The 21,566-nt window shown below is 44.1% G+C and overlaps 1 long non-coding RNA gene across 1 annotated transcript; it reads right to left on the reverse strand.

Annotated features, from left to right (window-relative positions):
* Positions 1-295: 295 nt before the first annotated feature.
* Positions 296-20,446, reverse strand: LOC121073367. The gene is made up of 3 exons (XR_005821648.1): positions 18,268-20,446; positions 855-2,139; positions 296-692 (listed from the first exon to the last, which is right to left on the reverse strand). It is a non-coding gene; the product is annotated as an uncharacterized LOC121073367 (long non-coding RNA).
* Positions 20,447-21,566: the final 1,120 nt, after the last annotated feature.

A 21,566-nucleotide genomic window follows, 5' to 3' on the forward strand; every position in this document is an offset into this window, starting at 1 on the left:
ATTCCTGTTGACTGTGGGCTACTGGCCATCTCTCACTGAGCAATGAGTATTACGGCCTGGCTGGTGGCATTTCTATGTGCGGGTGACAGAGATGTGGCGTTACCACCATAATACCTCCTTGTGCTTATGTACAATTGACTTGAGTAATAGGAGTTTGCTACAGAAATTCTACAGACAAGAAGAAAGGCTTATTCCAAGGACTTTGGAAGAGAAACACATATTCTTTCTGTATAGAAGAACCTGTGGTATTCAAACCACATGCTGATGAGCATGATACAAATTCCTGGAGGAGTCGATATTGTCCTTATTCTGCTGGTAAAAGAACTGCTATTTTCTATTTATACATTTTTGTTCAGCACATCCCTTTAAGAACAGCCTTCCATGGCTGACTCTTGAAATAATTAGAATTAACAAATGATAGCATTGCTTCTTTTATTGCCATAACTTCTAGGAGCCAGGTTCATACAAAAGCCCTTTGTGGCTATGTCTTTTCATTAGTCAGGCAGAATATGGCCAAGTTCTGCTTTCAGTTACAGCCACATAAATCTGAAGTACCTACATATTCCCTGCCAGTAGTGCTTGTGACGTACACTGGAGTGACCGTTCGATAGTATTAGTTTCCCAGAAAAAGCAAAGCAATAATTCATCCATGTGACTTAGGAGCGCAGGTTCCAAATATGTTGCAAGCACAGCTAAAAAAAGGAACATGAAATTAGTAGGAAAAACATAAGGAAATATATTAAAAAAAATAATTTTAAGATTTCCAGTCTTCCAGTCCAGTTCCATACATAAGTATGTGTTTCATGTACACATACTGAAAAGATCTGTTTGCAATCAACTCCTCTGTCACTTACTGCTCAAGTGCCGGATCCAGAGAGTCTGCTGCTCAGAGATGATATGTGGGGAGCAATGCAGAATGAGGAAGTGGATCCGAAAGCATCCAAAACCTAGGAGCCCCGGGGAGAAGGCTTGTCAGACAGCTGTTTGGTCTGGGAGGTGCTCGGGCACTTTGGTGGGGGAAGCCTGAGAAGGACAGAGAAAGAGGGAGACAGCAAGAGATAGGGCCAATTTCTTATCTGTTTGGGGTGTTAGGCTGCACCCCAGTGCAGGCAGAGCAGTTGTGGCCTTGGCAATGGGCACACATTGATGTTGTATACGGGAGGTGACAGGGGCTTGGGAGCCGGCCTACAGTGGGCCAGTGCCTGCAGGCCTTGAGGCTGCGCCACCTGCCAGCACTGAGGCAGTGGTGGGGCAGGGGACAGGAGGCAGCGCTCGCTCCCCGCTTCACAGCCACCACCTAAGTGCCAGCACATGGTCCTGAGGTCCCTTTTTGACAAAGCGCAGGTGCTGTGAGGCTGTCCAGGAGCCTGTCCAGGAGCCGGTCCAGGAGTTGTTTGAGATGGAAGCGATCCCTTCAACCCGCAGGGACACCCGCAGGGAAGTCTCCAGGCCCCGTCTGAGCCAGGAGGACACGCGCCAATTTGGCATTTAGCACATATAAATACATGTGCGACCCGTGTTTATATTAATTACAAATATTAGAGGGTTTAAAATATGTGGCTTGATACCAAAATGGAGGGTAGCTAAAGCAGCAGCTTTGGAACTATCTGCACACAGAAATGTAAACCAGCCAGCAAGAAAAACTATAGCCGACCAAGAGAGATGTTTGAGAAGGAAAGTTTCCCATGGATTTGCAAGAGTTACAGCTGGAAAAGACAAGATGTTCCCTCTCGTTGCCAATACTTAGCGGTTCTGCAGAGTGTTACACGCCTACAGCACGTGCGCTGTGCTGCGCAGGGGAGCACAGGCCAGACTGTCCTTTTGTTTGGTAGCGTCAGGTGCATTGCCACCACGCATGGGAGGCTGGAGGTGACAGCTCAGAGTCCAAAGCTTGGCATCAGTTACAAATGTGATCGTTTTCTTCTCTGTCCCTTTGTTTGCTGTTTCTGATTTGATCCTGCTTTCTGCTGACACACTGCTCATTGCTTATGGAGCTCAGCTGCACTAACTCATAAAGTCTTCCTTGACTGCTCAGGATGGTGGTGTCTGAGTCACATACTGCTGTTCCCATCTTGATCGGAAGGTTGAAATGTTTACAGCTGAATTATACCAGCCCTCCAGAGGACTATCGATTCCTTTCTGAAAGTGTGAAGGGGAAAAGTCCGTTATACGCGGTCAATGTATTGAGAAGGCCACCTGCAACATCTCCTTCAAAAAATATCTAAAAGAAAGCAACAGTAAAAAAAAAAGCGGGTGCTTTGGGTTATATTCTAATGCTCTTGCTCCCCTGGCTCAGACCAGGAATGCATGGGAGCAGGGAGGGGAGTTAAGTGATATGTATTGAGCTCATTTTTCCCATTGTATTCTCCAAGAGGATTTTTTTTTTCCCTGTCTACTGCTGAAAAAAAATAACTAACCCAAGGAGGGCCCTCACTCCCGTTGCCCCCTGTAGACTGAGTGGGATCAGTATAGACCCAGCACACGGCTCCTGATGGAGGGAGGCAGCTTGCAAGGGAGAAGCCAGGACAGGACTTCAGCTCTCTGAAATAGGTTGCTAGGAAAGTGGATGGAGAAGACAGCAGTTTCTTCTGGAAAAGGGATTTTAGGGAAGCTCAACTGGGTGGGAAAGTGTATTAATGTGGCTTAGTGCTTAGTCCTTGCACTGCTGTGGTGCCTGGGGCTGCTAAACAGCTGTACAAGCAGAGAACAAAAGAGTGATTTCAGCTCCACAGAAGCTGGCATGAGAGCTGCCAATGCTGTGTACAGGGTGAGGATAAGGAAGGTTGTGCATTTTCTCCATGCAGAGGTCACCGGGAGACCACAAAATCTCGCTGTTTTGTTTCAAGTCCTCCAGTGGTGCTTGATTACGAAGACCTCCCAAAAAGAAACAATTCAGTCTGATCCACCAGAGAAAGACTCCTTGGGAAAGGGGCCAGAAAGCCTGCCTGGTTGGCCCAACATGAGCCAGAGCATGGCAGGGAAGCCAGGGAGCCGTCATGGAGAAGTCTGGCTCCCCTCCTCCCTCCCTAGGGTGGCATCCACACATGCTTTGTGCAGGCAAAATCTCTCAGACAAGAATGTGATATGATGGGAGTCCCTGCTCAGTATAAGGGAAATGAAGTGTTTCAGCAACTCCTGGCTTGCCAAAGCAGGCAAGGACTTCCTGAGAGCACCAAAAAGTGCTTCCCAGTGGCAAGCGGTCAGCCCATTTTCAAGACCTTGCCTTCAAGCAGAAAGATGCTAGCTGACAAAATGGGCTTCTGGTAAGAGTTTCTAAGTCATCCATTTATTCCCCTATCCTCATATTTTGTGAACTGGATGAGAAATTTCAGATCAAAGCCACCCTTATTTCTTTTCAGAATAGAAATACCATCCTTAACTAAAATTTATCTCCCCAGCATGGAAAATATCAGTATGGCTGGTTCAAGCACAGAAAAGTCATTTCAGTCATATCACGGTCACGTCAAAGAATGTCTCAGGCTTCTCTAACTACATAGAGCATTGCTTGCATGGTGTACGCTACAGGGACTCAGACATATGGATATGAAGGCTCAATATAGAATAGACCATTAGCATCCTTGGTTGGAGGGCTGTGATTTGTAGCCAAGACTTGTAAAACAAATCTCTGGAGCTGAGGGGTTGGGAAACATACTTGGAAATATATTTTGAAGACTCCCTTGGTTATAACAAAAGCAACAGTGGCAAGGATTATATGTTGGTTTATTTTATTCCAAGGTTTGTCATTTTCACAGCTTGACTGGGGGTCACTAAATTTCTCAAACAGCATTAACACTCATTCGTCATACATGTTTATAGCAAGTGACACAGCAAGGCTGGAGACAAGGAGCAGCTTTTTTATGACCAGGGTGTTGTAGTTCCATATGGAGGGAACTTGGGGAAATTTCACACCTGACATATGAGAGTCAGGGCAAGATGCTGCAGGGTACTGAAGATCCTTTGCCCCAGCAGAAATGACAAGGTGCTGAGAAAATCAGTGTCTTGAAGGTTTAGACTGATAGGTATTTCTAGCTTTCCTATTTTGTTACAGGAAACATCACAGATTCTAGAATTAGGCTCTGAAATTGTTTCTGCATTTTATACTTCCCTGTTTATTCTCTTTTTGTATCCTTCCTTTATCAATTATATTCTCCTATCAATGGAGTATGCGTTTTATTTTGAAACATTTTTTTTTGCAAGTGTTTCATTCCAGTAAATATTCTCAGTAAATAAAAATTCAGCACAGAACCATTTTCATTCAGTTTTACCTTCCAATTCTTTGACTGGATTTGGCCTTTCAGTATCTGAAGTTGTGAGTTTTTAGTATTCTCTGTCTTACCTTCTTGGAAAAAAAACAAAACAAAACAAAAAAAAACTGCACAAACATGAGGAGATAGAAGAAAGAATCCTCTGCTTCTTCCTCATTTTACACATTTCCTACTCTTTTTCTACCACAGTGGTCCCAGCTCAGAAAAGTGGTAAATAAATAGGTAGATAATAGGTAGAGATAGGTAAATAAATAAAGGTGGATAAATAAATATGGGGGGAGACAAGAAAACTGGCATTTTTCTTCCATTTCTCTTCTCTCTGCCTCCTTTACCTATGGGAAAAATGAGAGGCATATGAGCTTTTGTCCCTCTGCCTCCCTCTCAGAAAGATCAGAGAAGTTTAAAAACAAAGTGAAAATCAAAACCTGGGACTGAAAGTCAACAGAACTATTTGGATTATTTTCCTTCACATATTTTTTGGCAGAAAAATGTATTACTTGGCAGGAGAAAACTTTGCCTTGTTTCATTTATTGGTCAGCGCTATTCATTAGCAACGTGTTAGGAGTTAGGCACTGCTTGTGTAGACCAGATTATGTCCATGTTGACTAATTAGTCCCATCCCACTAAACTTCTTGGGAATTTTCAGATTTTAACCTAAAACAATGGGATTTTCTATTCAAAGAAGGAAGAAAGAGGAAATGAAAGACCTGGCACTGCTCTGTGCAGCTCTGCTCAAGGCGCCTCCTCCTGCTCTCTCTTCCCCACTGCAGCAAGGGCAGCCCGTGGCCCTGGGTACAGCCAGAGCTAACAAACAGCCAACATGTGTTTTCTCAGTGAACACGGATTTATACCTGTCACATAGCAGGTGACAGACACAACCTCTGGGAAACCTCTTCCTTCAGGAGTCAGCCTCCACAGGAGACCCCAGCTGATGGTTCATGCTATTGTTGCTGAGCACAGAGCAGCCCAGAATTCATGTACCAGAATCTCAAAGCAACATGGGCATTTTCCCTGTATGCCGCTCACACAACAGGGGAGAGAATTTACAAATCCCTGAGTAAGAACTCAAACTGGCTATCCTCACTGCAACACATCTTTTTAAGCAGAAGTACCCAGAGGCACTTAAGGGAAAGTTACCCAGTGCTACATCATCTTCTGCTGATCCCTCTTGTTCAAGGGCTCCCAGATAAGGAAGATGCCAGCATGAAGGGAAACTGGTGCTCAGAGAAGAGGAGAGATCACATTAAGTCCCATCACTTCTCTGCTGCAGATTTCCAGGCCCCAGTGGGGTGTGCCATACCCATGAGACCACGTCACCTCTGCTTCCCAACATTCATTATAGCATCACGTCTTTCTGTGGCCCTGAGCAGCTCACTGAACCTCCCTTTTCCAATTCCTTCCACTGTAAAAGGGTGACAAGGAGGATTGCCAGCCCCATGACTGGCGCAAGATTAAACGTGTGCACAATTTGATGAAAAGACAAAGCGTGAATGCTGACTGTTGTCAGCAAAGGGAATGGGGGCCAGGTAGAATACAACCTACAACTTCTGCATTTACTGCAGCAGCGGATAGGGAGCTGGGCTGTTGGTTCATTCTTTTCACTGGCATGCCATAAAGAACTAGAGTCATTTTGAAATACATCAGAGATATGATGCTGGTAGTGATGGACAAAACAAATATCAAAGTTAATAACTTACTGTTGAGCTAGTCACGTCAAATTCCACTCTGCTTCAGCTAGCTTTCCGGTAAAATAGGTTTCTGGTTTTAAAGATGAGGATTAGCAGCAGCAGATTTAGGGCTTAAAATAAAGTATGTATTTTAGATTTATTTAAGGGCCTTTGACTTCTAAACACTTTGCTTTAATATATCGCTTTCTGGGCTGACATGGCTTTCATTTTTCATCACTACTTTACATTCCAGTGTTCAAATGGTTTACGCAGGGGAAACCTGAGGTTTTAAAAAGCTGAAATTCTTCTGCCACTGCTGTTCAAGCAAAGCTTTCTTTTCTTCTCTGCCTGTAGCAGGTTCTTAGCAGAGACAACATTAATTCAGAACAATACAGTTTTCCATCATTTAAGAAGCAAGACACAGTAATGGCTTAATCCTGATTATACGCAGCCATTTGTGAGGACTGACTTCCAGATGTTCACGTTCTTTTTTTTTTTTTTTTTTTTTTTGTGTTGTTTGTTTCCTTTTTAAATGTGAATGTTACTCATTTCTTTGGACTTGGTGCTAGGAAAGAAAAAAAAATCTCAGAAATCCCCAGGATAATAGCACTGATCAACTTCAGTTCAGCTGAAGTCAGAAAGCCACGCTGAAGTCCTAAGTATTTGCTGGACATGTCCAATTCAGGCTGTAGCAATGGAAAATTTTCTGTCCTAAATCCTGCCCTGGAGGGAATTTCTATTTGGAGAAGAGCGTGTTCAGTCTTTACTTTTCCTTGGACTCTCTTTAGAAGTTGCTAGGTATGGTGTGGTCAGAGCTCTAGGATCTGGTTTACATCCAACTGCCTTTGACCCTTCTGAAGGCAGTGGCTATAACACCAGCCAAGGTTTTGTGGTTAAAGGTCACTTAAGATTACTCCTTAGGTTCCAAAGAATTTGAGGGGAAAAATGGGGAAGAAGACAATGACAGCGTTTAAAAGCCAAATATGAATTTGGTAGCAAATGTTCTTTAAATACCAGATTTTAGACCCCCATATCTTCCAGTCAACTGTCCAAGTCACGCAATCCCCACAACAGGCCTTTCCTGTAAAACACTGCTTTCTGGCCCAGTGATGCAAGTTGGCTTTGAGATGTGAGTTGCTCTCCCTAGTCTGTTTCCAACAAAAAGTGTCATTTTAATTGAATTTTGGTGCTATCTTTGCACATATTATTCTAATCAGCCTGCCGACAGGGTTCTCTATGTGGAGCAACCAGGAGGTTCACGCTGAGGCTGTGCTATGTGGATCCAAGGGATAAATTGGAGTTCATGCAGCTGACTTCCAAGCAAGCTCAGTAATAAAATTTAACTCTTAAAGAAGACAGCTTGGTCCTGACAACTCTGATTGCCTTGGCACAATGTTGTGGAAATGCAATTATAAGATTGAACTGCTCTCAATTTGTTCCAGATAGAGAGAAAGAAAAAAAGTTTTTTTTTTTTTTTTAATTAAAAATAAATAAGTAAGCCCAATTTTGAGAGCTTCTTGCCAGATTATTGTTTAGCTCAGTGTTATCTTTTTGTCTGCGTCATTTTGAACCCAGATACACAGTTCAAGAGATTTCCTCCCCTTCAGCAGGTGAAGATGTCCTGTTGTCTGCAGTCATGGACTAGCCAGACAGGTCCCAGTGAGTGCTGCCTGTGAGGATGTCCCACCAACAAAGCTGCCAAAGCTTTCTGTGGACTGTACAGTTATGCTTGCAGTGATGGTTTTCCACACAGAAGTTCATCAGAGCTGTATGAGAACTCATTGTTATACAGTAAAAAATACGGGGCTTGCGATTGTAGTGTACATGAAGGTCTCTGCCTGCCCATTTTCACCTGCTGGGCAGCTCTTCTGAGCTGCTGGGATGGTGGGAAGGGCTGGTGTGCTTCTGGTACGTCAAAAGACCGTGCAAGGGAGCACCAACAGCGGCATCACATGTCTGAGTCCCATCTCTGCTCCAAAGGTCTGTGTAACATCTACACCTCGTCTCAGCTCCTGCCAGCAACATTCTCTCTCGCAGTCTATGTCAAGTATTAATTACTGCTCCTATGCTGCCTGCAAAGATCACTTACCACACTGGGAAAAAAATGCCAAATATTATTACAGCCTCAGTATGGGTGACTGGGCCGAGCTCCCCAGCAAAGCGGTGACTGCAGGCAGAGTTTGGGATTGTGGGGAGCAAAGCAAAGCAAAGCAGAACAGGAGGTGCTTTCAAGCAGCTGAATAAAGACGCACGACAAACCCACATGACAAAAGCACTGTTGAAGTAATGCAACCTGAGCCCTACACTAGCTACAGCAATGCATCATATTCATCACCCAGGAGAAAGGGGCCGGCAGGGAGCCTGGGGGGAATGCATGGGCAGTGTGGATAATCATGGAGGCCTGCTGGTAGATGGAAAACATCTGTTTTGTGTTTGAGTTAAGAAGGGATTTTTAACTCTATTACCCAGATTTGTATCTGTCCTTTACTTATTCAGATTTATTAGCATAGGCTCGCAACACCAAGGTCATACAAGGCTGAGACATCTTGGTGTGTTGGGAGCCATGGACAGTTGCTATTAAAGGCAGCAAAATTGCAACTAACACCTGCGGGTCTCTCAGTGTTATAAGCACTATATGTGCACTTGTGAGTCTGAAGACCAGTATGTACTGGTGCCCACTGGCGTAAACCCAGGTGATGTGTGCACAGTGTGTGTGCCTGTGTGAGGTGTCCCTGTGGGGGCATGAACGTGTCTGTGCCCAGCAGTGGAGGTGGACAAGGGGATGTGTCCAGGTGAGGCTCACAGGTCTGCCTGACAGTAGCTGTGGACTATCCTATCTCTGCCTGCTTGAAAGTACTTGATCTGGGAGTAGGGACACTGCCAGGTTTCTCAGGTGATCATCTGCACTGTAGAAATGGAGAACAGTGAAAGCAAATAGGTCACAAACCAACCCTAGGCTGAAAATATTACCCAGCACTGTCCAAGGAATCCCCATGAGGACTGAAGACACAAAACAATTGTGAGAAGCTCCCCACTCTGGTTAATCAGCAATAGCCTCAAAGATTGTCAGTCAGCCAGTTCCTGGCAGGTGTAAGCCTATGTTTAACATTGCTCAACCCTAATTGTTTTTTTAAATGAAGATAGGGACCCTTTTTCCTTTCAATTGCATTTAATTCCTCCAAGATATTACCTATAATTCATCATGTTTATAACTTCTGAAATTAACTTCCCTCCCATAGAGTTCAATAAATAACACTTTTCCTGAATAGCTCATTCACAGTGTAAAAACACCTTCTTCCTTGTATTTTTCACTTCATAGAATGAAACCATATGAGGTGGTTAAGATTTACATGGTCAGCTCTGGCAAACTTTTTATATTTATTTGGGTTGCAAGATATAAATCAGGGCTGGGCCTTTCTCCAAGAACAAGTTATTTGTTATCTTGTGACGTGTGTTTCTGGGTCAAAATTTGATAAGGTGTTTTTAGCATTATTGCATGGGGTAGGTAAGGTTTACATTACTCTGTGCCAGCTTTCATGTTTGACTGCAGAATACTTATATACCTTATACTGTGTTTTATCACAACCGATCACTGGAAAATTGAAAATTCTCCCAACTCAGAAATAACACATGTAACTGTGAATCACATAGTCTTCTTCCAGAACAGGCCCCTTTAACTAAATATGCGATAAACGTAAGTGTGATCAGGATTAGATATTTCACTAGGACATTGAACTACAGCTGACATTTAGTTTTTTCCTTAGCGTCACACTTGTGGACTGGGTGACGTGGAAGCCCTCAATCCCCCTTTTCCATCACTTCTGCTCACCTATGAGATCTTTGTAAAATAATCAAATCCAAACTCTGGCAAGTCATATCTACTTTCATAGAGACCTAAGTTTGGCCCTTGATCTTGTATCTATTTATATCTATATGGACCTCCTCAGCTAAGGTTTATTATTCAGATATGTCTCTCATAGGAACATCATGAAAAATATTAATAGCTCACAGAGGCTTTTTGCTTAGTCCATGACTTGCAGTAGAACAATGATAGGGTAACTTGTGCAAAATAACCAGGTGTTCTTAGTCATTACATACAGAGATATTCAAAATCTTCATAAAAAAAAAAAAAATAAAATCTAACTTAAACAAGGTCTTCTTCTGGATTTTCCCAGAAGGAATGAATGGCAAAATACTTCTTCTAATGTCAATATGATAGATGATGACGCATCAAAGCAAAAATGAGCTATATTTTGATCAAAACCTGACATTTATAACCCCACTTTCTCAGAGTTTTTCATTCCAAATCTAACATTTTTACTCTTCATGTTGTCATCAACATATCAGCTTGTTTTGTGGCACATAACTTCTCCACCACATGAAATCCCAGAATAATTTCCTGTCAGAATTTAGCTCAAGATCTAGTCTGAGCGCAAGGTCTGCATCTGAAGTGAAGGGAAGCCAAACTCCAGTATCACTTGGGCTTGGTCTTTCAGCTATGTAAGAGGTTTGTTATCTGACCCCTTTTTCACATAACAAAGAACTTTCCCTCCCTAGCAGAAATATTCCCAGTCCTCTTTCTCACTTTCTTCACCTTCAGTTTCACTTTGTATTAGTTTGGTGATTATCTCTGGAAGAAAACCCTTGAAGTTGTCCTTGTGCTTAAGTATCTTTGATACGCTGATGTCTCCCTTTCTATCCCATATTCCTACTCCTGCCCTGGGCAGCTTAGTTTTTTGACTCCCTGATAGCAGCCATGAGGGCATATGTCAGTGATCAAAATGGTGAGAGGAGAAGAATGCAAAAAAAGAAAGAAGAAAAATTCCTAGAAGGAGTTTGGTTTGGCAAACTACTCAAAGGCTTGTATCTGATCAGTCACAACCTCCCCTCTATCACTAACATGCTTCACTACAATTTACATTCAAGTGGTGTTAAATGAAGACTTTTATCTTGGCTGCCCACCTGCCCAAGAACGTCCTTTCCCGCCACTTTCACCTCATGCTACTTGTACAGAAACACAAGGCGAGATCAAAACCCCCACGCTTGATGGCTGTATTTTAACTCGGTGTATAAAAACCCCTTATTTGTAGGCACCATTGTTAATTGATGGGCTGTGCGGGCAAAGTCGACAGGCACAATAAGGAGAGAAATATTACTACAAGGAAAACACAGGTCACTGCAAAGGATTATGCTTTATGGTCCAGAGACTGAAGCTGTGAAACATTTGTTATACTTTATGGAGAAGAGGCTAGAGTTGAGAGGTATTTATTAACATGTAGTTACAAAAAGCTAGCCCCAACAATAATTCAGAGATTGCCTGATGGGATGTGGGTTTGGGTAGGAAAGGGATTCCTAGGGCCTCATCCTGCTGAGAACCAAGCAGGTCATCATCTCTCCCCTGTACATTAGCCCACTCCTGTGGGTAATTCCTGTGTAAGCCAACAGATTGATGCTGCTGATCCCAGTGGGACCTGAATCAGGCCCTCGCACTGTACAGAAGTTCTATGCATTTGACACAGCACCAGAAATCCATCAGCATGTGGTAATTAATGATGTGTACTAATGATGTAAACAAACCAGAAAGGGTGGGTGTTTCTAGGAGAGGGGAGGTGTTAATGTGTAAATTAAGTCCTAGCCATTTATATGTTTTTTCATGGCTTTCACTGGCCCCCAGACCTATGAAGAACTGAACTTTTATATCTGCTTAAGCTAAGTGGCTCCCCAGGAAACCAAAGATAGGAAATTCAGTAAAGTCCTTGTTCTCTGTTGGAGATTTTCCTTCCTTTTGCAATATTTAGTAATTTCTCAGATCTTAGGAAATGTAATCCCTATGTGGTATGATCAGACACACTTAGTTATCAGTTGTTTTTTGCTTCTATGGTATTCACCAACTCTGGGTTTTGCAGGATACTCAGGGATTTCATTGAAAGGGACCTCTGGGTTCTATGGGTTTGTAGCCTCTGATCTTTGTTCCCATCTTTGTGATAACAAAATACCCTGGACCAGCAAAGATTTAGATGACTGCACTGCTTGGAGGTAGGGGGAAACATTATCCACCCTGCACAGATGGGGAATTGAAGCACACGCTAGATGAAGTGATTTAGCCAAAGGAAGGAAGTCTGTGACTGCTCAGTGAGGAATTGAACACAGGTTTCCTAGTCCCAGCGTGGTGTCCTCTGCCCCAGACAATCCTTTGCATGCCAAGTGCTGCGGCGCTAGCTCTGTCATTAGGCAGCAAGACCCTCAACACTAATGATTCTTTACTAACCATGTCATAAGGATGGCACAGTGCTACACTCCTGAATAAAAGCCTGCAAAGACCTCAGGAGAGGAGAAAGGCAAGAGGAAAAAGTAGAGCTGGACTTAACACACATTGATTTCAGCATGGATCAGGCCAGGATCCAGCTCTAGAAATTATCACACAATATTATTTTGAGCAAAGGTTGTTAATGAGACCACATGTGAGTTGGGGAGGACAGAGCATGTGCACCATAAAGCAAACCTAGGGTTGTATAGATGTAACATGCCTTTCAGATTATTCTCCATTAGCCAGAGAATTACTATTCTCCTCAATACCCAAATGGAGCACTGAAGTACGAAATAAAAGCCACTATCCGCCCAATCAGCGTCTGGGTCACAAAGTGTTTTGGTGTGGGTGGGTAGCTGTGAAATATTTCTATGTTTTATTGCCAAGAAGAGTTTAAAACCTCACCGGAAGCCAAAAATTGCAGTAAGGATAAACGAAACAAAGAAGAGGGTCAAAAGACCCCCAAATGAAAACTGTTAACAGCAGAATGTCGATAACTTAAATGAGAGAGGAGGCAGTGTCCAGCAACACTTTAAAGTTTTCCAGCACTTTTGAATGGGCTTTGCAGATCAGCCCATTGGCTTGTAGTAATAAATCTGGGATGAGGTTGGACATGTAGGAGGTGGAGGCAAATCTGGATATCATATAGGAGTGCTGGAATAATGATAGAGACTTGTAAAAGCCAGGTGCAGGGACAAGCATGCTGCTTTCTGAGGACACAGAGATCATGAGATGTGTTGACAGCTCTCTCTGGCAGTGACTTTCCTCTTGTACATCAACTGCAGCGCCCGAGCCTGGGAGCCACGCTGGTTGAATGACATACAAATATTAAGCAATAAATCAAAATGCTCATGCCTTTAGTGCGACAAATGATGTTCCAGCTTAAAAATAACAACAACAAAAAACCTACAGACAATGTATAGGTAATGAACAATTATTATTATTTTTTTTTTCTGAAACACTTGTGGTAGACTGAGGTGCTGTAGTGGCTGTACTTTGAGGGCTGTAGCAGCTGTTCTAATGTGAGAAGTGTCAGCTTGGAAATACCATATTTCATTGCAATGTCCATTTAAGTCTTAGCAGAGGCTGCTTAGCTTTCTCACTGGTATCACACATAAACTTCGCAATGGAAAAGTTTTTGGTTAGTTTCTGCCTGAAGCAAAACATATATTCCCAGTAGTACCAATATTTCAAGAAAATTTTCACAGAATTGGTCACTTAGAAAAATCACTCATAATAAGCCCAATGATTTTTGGTGTTTTCAAAACAAAAAAAAAATATGAAAGGGTTTTCATCTTGGAAAAGCTCAATTTCATTAAAAAATACCAAAAGTATGCCTTAAACGTCTTGTAATATATATTTTTTTCAATTTGTCAAAAAATTTGACACCATTTGATGAAAAATCAAGCCAAACCTGACTTTTCACAACCACCAGGAAATCTAAAGCATGCAAACTTCTAAAATCCCAATTTTCTCCCACAGTTGCTGAAGGCAGTTTGGCCCTGCAACACAAGGAATCATTTTCCTGGTGTCCACAGGCAAAATCTCCCTGGTTCCTCTCCGCTGTTTTGTTGGCTGCCTCCTTTCAGCCCAGGGCTGCACTCCCGGTGCTGAATTTTTTACATGTTGTGGGAGACAAGTCATTGAGTACTACTAGGGGGCATGAAAGGGTGCTGGATATATGAAAAAAAAACACCTCTCCAGCATTCCCTTCACCCAACAAAGCAGAATTTTCTTTACTGTTTCTTAGCAGAAAAGCCCTATGACTTAAATGGTCACAAGGAGCCCTGCAAAAGCAGCTGTTAGTTGCAGTCCTGGGGGACGCAGGAGCTGTCTTTTATACCTTATATGTTCTTGCTGAGGGTTTCACACCTGTGTATTAGATAACCAGCTTAGACATTGTCGTTCAAAGAAAGCCCCTACTTGAAACAAAAGATGTGAAGTCCCCAGAAGGTTTGTCAGGCAGCTCAGCCCACTGATGTATTCCCCTGGCTTTCTCTCTCCTTTCCTGTTCTTTGTGTGTATTTATCTGCTTTTCTCTGGCGCCCACGTGGCTGTGCAGCACTGCACATCCCTGTGGGCGAAATGAAAGGCGGTCCAGCAGGAGGAGCGAGAACTGGAGGTGACCCCCGAGGATACAGACAGCCTCCCTGCTTCTGCAGCAGAGCCACGTGGGATGATCTAATGCAGCTCCAACATGTGTAATATGCATTGTCTGTATTTTTAAGTGCGCTTTATTTAGGTCCAGGCAGCCAGAGAAGGGAAATGAGTTTTGACAAACAATAGGAAAACATAGACATCTAAAAACAGATTATTTCCCACTCCTGGGCTGTACTGTGCCACTCCGTGCTCCAGCCAAAGCTGAGGATTTTCATGTGAAGGCAAAATGATGGATGTAGCACCACCACTGCTTATGACCCACCTACTTTTCCTTTGACACATCTGTGATACGAAGGCCCTTCACTCTTCAGAAATGAACTCCAACTTATTTCCTAACACAGCGCTTGATTTTGTGGGGTATCTTTCGTGCAGATTGAATTCCCCAGTTGTTCTCAGCACTGCTACAGAACTAAATCCCACCCGTAACAGATGAAAATAATGAGGTGTGGGCAGGACTGGAGCTGGAAGAGGGAAGGAAGAGAATGGGTTAGGGGACAGACTTTCACATGGGATGAGCGAACAGATGGAGGTTCAGAGACTTGGGTAGAAACGATGGCTGTCTGGGAGACAAAGGAATGTAAAAGAGATCTGTTGTTGACCTCAACTTTCTTGAATACAATGAGGAGAAGAGACCAGGAGAAGGTACAGAGAGTAAATAAGTACTAGAGAAATAGGTCAGCAGAGAGCCTGGGGACAGGGGCTATACAAGGCCTACTAGGCTGGTGCATGACAGCAGGGGCAGATTACAGACCTGTTCTGAGATGATCTTTTTTTTTTTTTCTTTAGTCATATGATCAGCACCCTTCCTTACATAACTCACTTTTAAAGATATTTCATATGGCCCACCAACCACAGGTGACAGAGGGGCCAGTGGGGCAGGTGATCCACAATCCCATACCACACACCAAACAGAAGTGTGGTCCGGCCCTATGTCGGACCTATGCCCATGAAGGAGAGAAGCAGCATGAAGCATGCTGGCTGCTGATCCCATGCGGTTTCATGATAACTGTCAGACCAACAGTGTTTTAACTGTTGACCAAATTTGTCAACCATTTATCATTAATGAAAAAATTTCCCATGGAATGTCTCTTGATTGTCCTTTTTATTTATTTATTTATTTGGTTGATTTTTTTCTATGAGAAAAACATAGAACTAGTGTGTAAATCAGCACCTCCACCATTAATCTTTGGTCCTTCCTTAACTGCAAATCTCAGTGTGAGTTGAATTCGTGGAATTTCCAGAACTGAGATGCTCCCATGGCTTCATAAGAAAATAATTTTTTTTAGCCCTGAGAACAAAGATCCCCTGCTGAGAACCTAGTCAGCACCCTGCAAAGATGGGCTTGGCAAGGGGAGAGCATGGGTGTGGGGAGAAAGGAGCACAGGGTGTGGTAGATCTTCAGCCAAACAGCTTTGTATCTGGCAGACTCGGATGGCTTAAGTGAGACCTTTAACCTGGGTCTCTAACTCTTTCCCTGTGTGAAGAGGGAGCTGGCCCTGGAATGCTGCACTTGGCTGGCTTCTCCCATCTTCTCCTATCAGCCCTTTGAGAACTTTTATTAAGGAGATTTAGGAAACCTGAGTTTTTATAACAACACAACAAAAGGGAAGCAGTGCAGTTCTAGAGTGCAAGTACTTCTGGATAAGTCAATCCACGATTTTGTAACACAAAGAACATGAAAGACCTCTGAGAACTGGGCCTCGCTGTAATAAAGCTTTCTTTAGGAAATGTTTTGGCATGGGGTTTATCTGTTTGCTGCACTACACCATTTTGATCTGAAAGAAGTGCAGTAATTGCATTTAGTCCGCTTTTCTCTGTGGGTAATGAAGCCTCCTGCTTATTTCCAGTGCTTGAAAGCGGCCAAACAAATACGTGGGCATTTGTGTTGCAAAACAGTTCTGTGCTGTTACTAATCCCACCAAAAAGGCACAGGGAGATTTACAGAGAAATGTTTCTTGGCTGGTGCAGGCCTGCTTGTGCCTGCTTCTCATTTCTGAGTAAGTCAAAGGAGTGATCACTCACTTGCCTTTTACTCATGCCAGAGTCTACTGGTATCCAACAATCCTGCATCCCACAGGGAGCCAGGGGCCCAGTTGCCAGGCCTGTGTGGCTAATAGAGGAAAAGCCATGTGGAAGGCCCTGCTGGGGACCCAGGGAGAGGGCTACTGAGGGAAGGGGTGTCAGGGCCTGCCCTTGGGCTGGCTCTCTGTTATCTTGCTACTTGGTGAGGTCAGTGGCTCTCCTGGGTTCCTGCTCAGTAGCTCTGACACTGATTGTCTGTGTATTCAGTAGGGCTGAAATTAGAGCTATCACATGTGCTCAACAGACCTGTGTACGAGCATTAAAGGTTTCTGGAGAAGACTGGGGCTTTTTAATCCAAGAATACAGCAAACTTGGATCATCCATATCTTGAGTTTATAGTTGGGAGTCAGAATAGCTCCCTGACCTCTACAAAGGAAGGTTCAAATGGCTCTCTATGCCTTGTCCAGACACAGGACATATCTTCAGAGGTGCCATCCATGAATTCGTGGTTCATCTGGACTGGGCTAGGTCTGCCAGGCACAGGGCTGGGGTATTTGATTATTTGTTGCTATTGTTTGTCAGGTTTCAGGTCTGAAACATAAGCAGCGCAGCCTGAAACTCTGTATGTGGAAAAGCTGTTCTCATACAGTAGGCAAGTACAGGAACACTGCTGTTTTGTGTTCCTATTGCTGAGTGTGCAGTCGGGAATATCTCTCAGCGCTGAGTAGATAGCCCTTCGTCAGCAGAGGAGCAGTGCAGAGTGGGCTCTTTGGAGCTGCAGCTGTAGATCCTTGAGCAACTGCTAATTGCCACCAAAAGCAAAAGGATTAAGCCCCAGAGCAGGGACCCTCTGCAGAAAGCTGAGACAGACCCTGGGTACCAGAGGGCTGCAGGACAGTGCTGCCTGCAAAGACGAGTGGTGGACCATGGTAGAGGACAGCTGCCTCTTGGACTTTTGTACCAGGGACTGAGTTCTGGGCTCTGGTCAGTGCTACTGCAAGGAGAGGGGCTCACTGCTTTTTTCCTACAGGCAGTGGATGCTTCTGACCCTTCAACCCTATCAAAGCTCAGCGCTTGTGAAAAGGCAAGTGCTGCCTATTAAAGGCACCCGGAGTAGCTGTGTAATGAGCACAAAATGCCGCAGCGGGGGCCCATCACTGGTGGTTATTAGCTTTAAGAGGGACCTTACCCCCTCTCCCTCTTGTGTTCAGTCCCAGCCCTTGCTGCCAACAACTCCTCACATATAACGAGAGCCTTGTGCTTGCCAAGGAGATCGCACCCCCAGGGGGAGGAGGAAAACGTGTAGAGAAGGAGTAGCGAAGAGCATTATCATCATTTATACAGCAATGGGAGACTGGCAGCCAAGCGCTGTTGGCAGTAAAGCTTTCAGCTGCTCCAGGAAGATTGAGAGTGTTCTCATAATGATTCCCAGACATCTGCTTCACAGCAATTTCTCAGACTCGTTCCCTCTTTGCATTGCTTTCACCCTCTGTTTCATGCCCTCCTGCAGGGCAGGGACTAGCAGAGCGGGCAGAAGGGTGGACTCCCCAAACAAGAACGTGGGGGGGACACACCATGTCCCATGTTGTCCTCGTTTCAGTTAGGACAGAGTTAATTTTCCTCCTAGTAGCTGGTAGGGTGCTATGTTTTGTATTAGGATGAGAAGAGTGCTGATAACATGCTGCACGAGAGATCCAGTTTTTAGGAATAAAATGGCAAGATGGACGTCGTCATGTACATAGTCTCTGGGGAAACAAGGGCAGATGTTCACCCCCTGGCCTATCTCCACCCTTGGAGCTGGGACCTTAGGTGATCTATCTGTCCTCCCTGCCTGATGGTCACTTACCTTCCCTGTCGCGGGGGGCTGCCTGTCTGTCCGTCTCTTCATTTCCCATGCAGTGCAGGCAGGACAGACAGCAGAGAGGCTGCCCTGCGTTTGCAGTCCTGGGAGGGGTGGAGGAGAGCTGCTGGCTTGATTGTGAGCTGCCCGTTGGTGATGGAAGCGTTGCAGCAGTGATGCCACAGATACCCAGCTGTGACACAGCAACCCATTACCATGGAGAGCTGGGATGGGGCCGTGCAGAGCGGGGTGAGGAGGAGGTAGCCAAGCTAGGCATCACCAGGCCCACAGCCACAGCCACCTTTCACTGCTGGCCTTTTGTTTTTAAGGAACTGGGGCAAAGTTGAGAAGACTCACCCCCTCCTCCCGCACTGGGAAACAAACACAGGCATCTCTGTCCAAAAATCTGCAGCTCAGGCTCATCTCTAGCCGAGACAGGAGTGACGTGAGATTCCCCAAGCTGCAGCAGGCTGGACGCAGCAGATGGACTCCAGTTAACGAAGGCAAGGAGGAGGGGGAGGTGTAGGGCCTCCAAAACACAATGGGAAGGGCTCTGGAGGAAACTTTGTGGCTAGGACTCTGAGAGCAGATTTTTTCTTTTTTCTTTTTGGTTATTTAAATATAATTGTTTAAATGCAGCTTGTATAACAAGCAGATAACAAGCTGAGCTGGATGAGGGAATTTTGCTTTTCGTGAGCCACCTGGAAAATGACATTAATTCCCTTGTCTCTTGTTTTTCTGGGTGGGGATGCAAAGCCAGAAATTTCTCTGTGGCAAGGATACAAATGCAGGTGTGCAAACCGCCTTCCTGGTCACACACAAATGGACTGCAGTGACTTCAGTGTAGTTGTTCTGCCTTTTCACCAACACACTAAGGGCAGACTTTGGCCCAGTGTCACCTTTGCACTACAAAGTGCTAAGTGGCTGACGATGCTTTGGCAAGGACAAGAGCCCTGCCTGGGACCACCTGACATGTGGCACTATGCAACGTGGGCAGTGGGATTCTGGTCCTGCCAACGTGTATGGAGAGGATCCCAGAGCATCCTGCAGGGGAAGCTGCCTTGTAGCTGGCTCTGTGCCTCACTCACTCAGCCCCTGACTTACATCCAGCCAGCACCAGGTGGGAGGACGGTCCTGGGAATCAGCCTGAGGCCACCAGGCAATTCGGTAGACAATGGCAGCCCCCCTTTTAGGGGTAGGGAGAGGGCAGCCAGGATCAGGGGTCAGAGGGCTCTGCTGCTGTCTGATCCTACAGCCAGATGTTCTTGACTGGAGATGGCAGCAGGGTGACTGCCAAAAGCCTTCATGGGGGAGGGGATGTCATTTGGGAAATAGTCTTCCTTCCAGCTGAGATGTTTGGGCTGGCAGTCAAGAATGTCAGTTGTCCCTAAGGCTCTTTTTAGCAGCTACTGTGGCCAAGAGAGGTGTGAAGACAGAGATGTGTAGTCCTAATAGATCAGAGATCCAGTCAGCTCCAATTAGACCAATCAGATGACATCAGAGATAATGTAAAATAATGTAAGGCCTGTCACCACAACAGCTCTGTGAGAGGGGACATGCAGCATTGGCAAGGAGAATAGGCTGGAACATCGTTCAGGTGATTCTGGTCACAAGTTTTTATGGGCCAAAGCCCATGGAAACAAATTAGTGTTTCCTTTATGTTCTCTGATGTTTGGGGAATGTCATGCAAAAAATGAAATTCCCCTTCAGCCAGCCATGTCCTAATCTTAAACTGGTCCTGTTACAGTTGCTCTGCCTATATATAGACCATCTGTGAGCCTTTTAGGGAGTCTTCTGCTGTACAATAACGTATATATATGAAGATCTTGATTTATCTAGTGCAGAATCACAACCCTGTAAGCAAAGGTTTTGATTTCCTTTTCAATGAGATATGGGATATTTTTGTTATCTACAGATTTACCCGTTCCTTTTTGAATAATGCCAAATATTTTATCTCAATGTCTGCTCAGATTTAGGGAGTAGGAGTACAGACAAGACAGCACTGTAAAAGAAAGTCCATGCAATGTGGCTTCTCCTTTTCTGACAACAGCTAGCAGGCACCAGTGTTTTTGGCAAATATACCCTCCAAAGCAGGAGATAAGTGTCTGTACATATTTTATTAAAGGTTAGTCTCAGCCCTGAAACCAGAGGTTTTAATGACCCTTTAAAATAATATTGCCAGGCATTATTTACAATTGTGGATATGCTTGTTATCTATAAATTTATTCCTTTTACAATCTTGCTAATTTTATTTATTTATTCATTTATTTATTCGCTAACAGTATTATGGGAAATATGTTTTGTAGCTTGTTCACACATTTGATGGAAAAGTGTTTCCTTTGATCCATTTTGAATTTGTCCCCTTTTCATTTGTTTACTTCTGTCTTGTGGGTTAGCTTCTTATTCAAAAGCCCTTCACAAGCAGCATCTGCTCACCCCCAGGGACCTTCAGGATAAGCTGTCAGGTTCTCGTGGAATCCATCTTCTTCATGAAGTGCACTATGAATGTTATCAAATGAAGGACCAGATCGGACCTGAGTTCTACAATCCGAACAGTGCCTGCTGGCAGGGAAACAAGCTGTTCAATTGCCCTGGAAAGCTGGACATTTGAGTTAACCTGAAAGGAACTAAAACCAGTAAGTGGAAGAACTCAGAGTAGCAATAACATCACAAGGGAGGGCAGGTAGCTTTTTTTTTTTTTTTCCTGAAACATTGTACAGCTTAAATAACACCAACATAACCTAAAACACTAGTATGAAATTAATCTAGATTTGTAATATAATCAAAAAGCTGATATGAATCAGAACAACAGAGCTAAAAAGAAACTCTGACACTACTGAAAACAAGTTTCTGTTTAAATTGACATGTTTTCACAACCTCTCTGTCACTCTCTCCCTTCCTCCATCTCTACCTCCTTCCCAAAAAATCCTTTCTTTGAATAAACCAGAAATTCATCTGCTTAAAGGTTTCCAGCCAGTTCAAGATACTCTCTAGAGAAGGAAAACCTTCTTATGATGGCTATCTTCATTTACAAACAAGAGCTGGGTGGCCTGTCTGCATGTATATCTACTTTTCCCAGCTCCTGAAATGGGGCAAAATTCCCTGATTTGAACAGAGTTCAGGGGTCATTTCTGTCCTGGGCAACACTGAGAGCATGGGTGTGATTACTGAGGTATGAAATAACATTGAGATCATGGCACATGGTCATTCAGGCTGTTGAAAGTCCGCCTTGAGTAGGTTTGACAATCCCTTTGTCCCTGTTGGCATGAGACAAAGGTGTTCCCCACTCTCAAAATCCTTGTATT

The sequence above is a fragment of the Cygnus olor genome, chromosome 7 (genome assembly GCF_009769625.2).
Source record: "Cygnus olor isolate bCygOlo1 chromosome 7, bCygOlo1.pri.v2, whole genome shotgun sequence".
NCBI lineage: Eukaryota > Metazoa > Chordata > Aves > Anseriformes > Anatidae > Cygnus > Cygnus olor.